Raw genomic sequence first — 3,836 nt, 5'->3', positions numbered from 1 at the left:
CAGGCAGCAGTGTCTGAAGACAGGAGCAGCAGCAGTTGGTGGTGAGGGGTGTCAGGCGGCAGCATTGTCTGAAGGCAGGAGCAGCAGCAGTTAGTGGTGAGGGGTGTCAGGCAGCAGTGTCTGGAGACAGGAGCAGCAGCAGTTGATGGAGAGGGGTTTCAGGCAGCAGTGTCTGGAAGCAGTGGAAATGTGAGGTTCTCTCCCACACATATATAGCCCCCTGGGGTAGTTTCAGTGGTTATATGCTGCTGCAATTGGTGTTTCAGGTCAGCTTTTTTCTAATGCATCCAACGACCGGCTCCAGAGTGGCGGAGCTTGATTAGCGTGATTTTTAAAATTGCATTAGGCTACCATGATTGCGGTTCCTATTGGCTGTAAGGGCATGGGCCAAGGCAGTGACAGACCGCAGGGGCCAGGCCGTCGCTACCATGGTTGTGCATCTTTCAATTGCATCCAATGACCGACCCCGCGGTGGCAGAGCACGCCTACCGCGATTTTCAAAATTGCATTAGGCTACCGCGATTGCGGTTCCCATTCGCTGTAAGGGCATGGGCCATGGCGGTGACACACCGCAGGGGCCAGGCCGACGATACCGCAGTCGTGCATTTTTCACTTGCATCCAATGACCGGCACATGGTGGCACAGCACACCTACTGCGATTTTCTAAATTGCATTTGGTTCCTGCTATTGCGGTTCCCATTGACTGTAAGGGCATGGGCCATGACGGTGACACACCACAGGGGCCAGGCGGTCGCTACCGCGATATGGCTGCTATACATTGGAGCCAGTGGCCGTGATTTGTGTGGCGGAGCATGCCAACTGCCATTTGACCATAAGTATATATCTATCACTACCGCGAGTGTGGCTTTGGCATTGGCAGTGACACACCGCTGTGGCCAGGCCGTCGCTACCACGATATGGCTGCTATACATTGGAGCCAGTGACTGTGATTTGGGTGGCGGAGCATTCCAACCGCCATTTAACCATAAGTATATATCTATCACTACTGCAAGTGTGGCTTTGGCATTGGTAGTGACACACCACTGGGGCCAGGCAGTCGCTACTGCGATATGGCTGCTGTACATTGGTACTGGGCACAGTGTCATTCAGTTGACTTTGCACTCTTGCCATTTGCTGTACATTGGCGCCAGAGACCTTGATTTGGGTGACGGAGCACTTTGACAGCACCTATGGACACATCATGCTGTGTAAATGGCCAGTGGCCAGTTCTATACAGTGCACAGTAGACACATGATTAATGGCACAAGATTGTGCACACAATGCCAATGTAACATTTGCCCCACTGCTGACTAAACATGCCATGTTGGTGTATGATTTTAAACATTGGCATGTACTCCCTCACATGTCACTTGTGATATTACTGGGCATGTACACAGAACAGTGTTGTGATGGACTCTCCAATGGGTACACATGTAAATGTGTGATAGGGCTGAGCAACTCACAGTGATGAATGTCTGACTACACATTGTGCATATGTCACTGTCGACTTTGCTTGGCTCATGCACACACTTGTTATTTACGCACAGACTGTGAACATTGTGTTGTTGATGTGTGCCCTGTTCACTTTACACAAGAAGGTGTTGCAGGAACAGCAGCTGCGTAGGAGACAGTACTGTTGCAGTTTCATACATATACTACATGAACTACTCTCAGGGCTACTTATGCAAGATGTGGCAGATCCCTTTTGTCATTCATATAGTAAGATATTGTTTTGGAGGTACTCGCTGTGTGAAAAGTGGACAAGTGTACGACTAGTGTAGCTGAAGGTGTCCCTACATGTAAGTTAGGCTCTAAGCTGAACTGTGAGGGCAGTCATTGTTAGTGTTGTGTCAGTCAAAACTTAAGATGTTGGACACATCTCATGGTGGATTGCATTGACATGTGTCCCCTTTCATTGCACCCAGAAGGAGACCAAATGTGCATCGTCCATTCACAGTACTGGCAGACATGGAGGATGAGGAGGTCATATGGAAATTCCGTCTGGATCAACCCACCCTACAAGACCTATGTGGTATGTTGGAGCCCCACCTGCGGCCTTGCAGAACATATCAGACTGCTTTCACACCAACATCTAAGGGGATGGCGGGCCTGCATTTTTTTGCTACTGGATCATTCCAGTAAACGGTGTCCAGCACAGGGGGGATGTCGCAACCTATGTTCAGCATGGTGCTACATGATGTCCTGTCCGCTAAGATGACCTACAAGGAAAGATACATCCATTTCCCCAGGAGGCATAAATTGGCGGCTCTGAAGGCAGATTTTTATGCCCTTGGGCACATCCCCAATGTTGTTGGTGCCATTGACTGCATACATGTTGGCCTAGTTCCACCACAGGCACGTGAGCACATCTACAGGAAAAGGAAACATTTCCATTCCATCAATGTGCAAGTGGTGTGCCAGACGGATATGATCATCTCACACGTCTGTGCCAAATTTCCTGATTCGGCCCATGACTCGTATATCATGTGTAACAGCATTTTGCCACAGCTGATGGCTAATCTGCTTCATCTCATGCATACCTTTACCATGTCCTGTGCTTTGATATATATTTGTTCTACAGACCATGCTTGCTTTGTTTTCATATGGTCCTTCAAGTTCAGCCCCCATGGAACTTACAGATAGCATTCAGTGCTGTACATGTTTGTACCCTTCAACATGGGATTTGGTGAGTCACACTTTTGTTTCTGTGACAGTTACATACGCTTAGCTATCTGCACACCGTAATTTGGTATTGTATTTGTGTCAATTTTGGTATGATTTGAGGGCTGGTGTTGTCATATTGCTCCATGCTTTTTGTGAGGAATGGTGAGGTGCATGCACTGTCTACTTACCTAGTCTGTTGTCCCAGGCCCGATATCTGTTGGATCATGCCCCGGTCACGTGTGTAGCACAGTGGTCTAATCGAGCATCGCGCCCACGCACGTGGCGCCTGCCGTCTGACCTGCTCCAGGATCCGGTGGCCAGAGATCATGTCGCAATGTCGCTTTCTGACTACTTGGAACTCAATTGGGTGGGGGATGCCCTGTCCTACTCCACTCGATGGGAGGCTCTTAAAGCAGTCGTACGCGGAGCGTGTATGGGCTTATCATACGGGGTCAGGAAACAGTTGCTCTCTGACCTACAGACTGCGGAGGATGCACTCATGCGCGCCCAATCCCAGCCCGATCCGAACGCGTTGGACCAACAGGCGGAGGGTCTTGCCCTGGTATCCATCCACGACGTATTAACGCGTCTTGACAAATTTACGCTAGGCCAATATAGGCAACGTCTACACCGTGAGGGGGACAAGTCGGGTCGATTATTGGCCTGGATTCTTCGTCGGGAGTTTACGCCCGAACGGATCGTGGCCCTTCGGAACCCCGGTGGCGTTATGGTCCACTCAGAGGCGGATGTTCTTACAGTCCTTCGAAGTCATCTGCAAACTGTATATGCCGCTGACCCGTCCATAACAGCGGACGCCTACCACTCGTATCTGGAAGGCCTCCACCTGCGAACCCTGCCGGAAGCTGTGGCGAAGGAACTCGATGTCAAGCTAACGCTGGGTGAGATTACCGCGGCGATTGCCGTCCTCCCCCGAGCCAGGACACCTGGTGGAGATGGATACCCGGCCGAGTTTTACCAGGCCTTTGGAGATATCCTGGCCCCCCCACTCTTACAAGTCTATAACGAGGCTCTGCGAACTGGCACCCTCCCGCCTTCCATGAATCAGGGTGAGGTGTGTATGATCTTAAAGCCGGGGGGTGATAAAACAGACCCCGCAGCTTATCGGCCTATCACGTTGATCAACTCGGATGTCAAAATCCTTACTAAAATGC

This window comes from Lissotriton helveticus, chromosome 3_1, assembly GCF_964261635.1.
Source record: "Lissotriton helveticus chromosome 3_1, aLisHel1.1, whole genome shotgun sequence".
Classification (NCBI taxonomy): Eukaryota; Metazoa; Chordata; class Amphibia; order Caudata; family Salamandridae; genus Lissotriton; species Lissotriton helveticus.
This window is presented reverse-complemented; position numbering follows the sequence as displayed.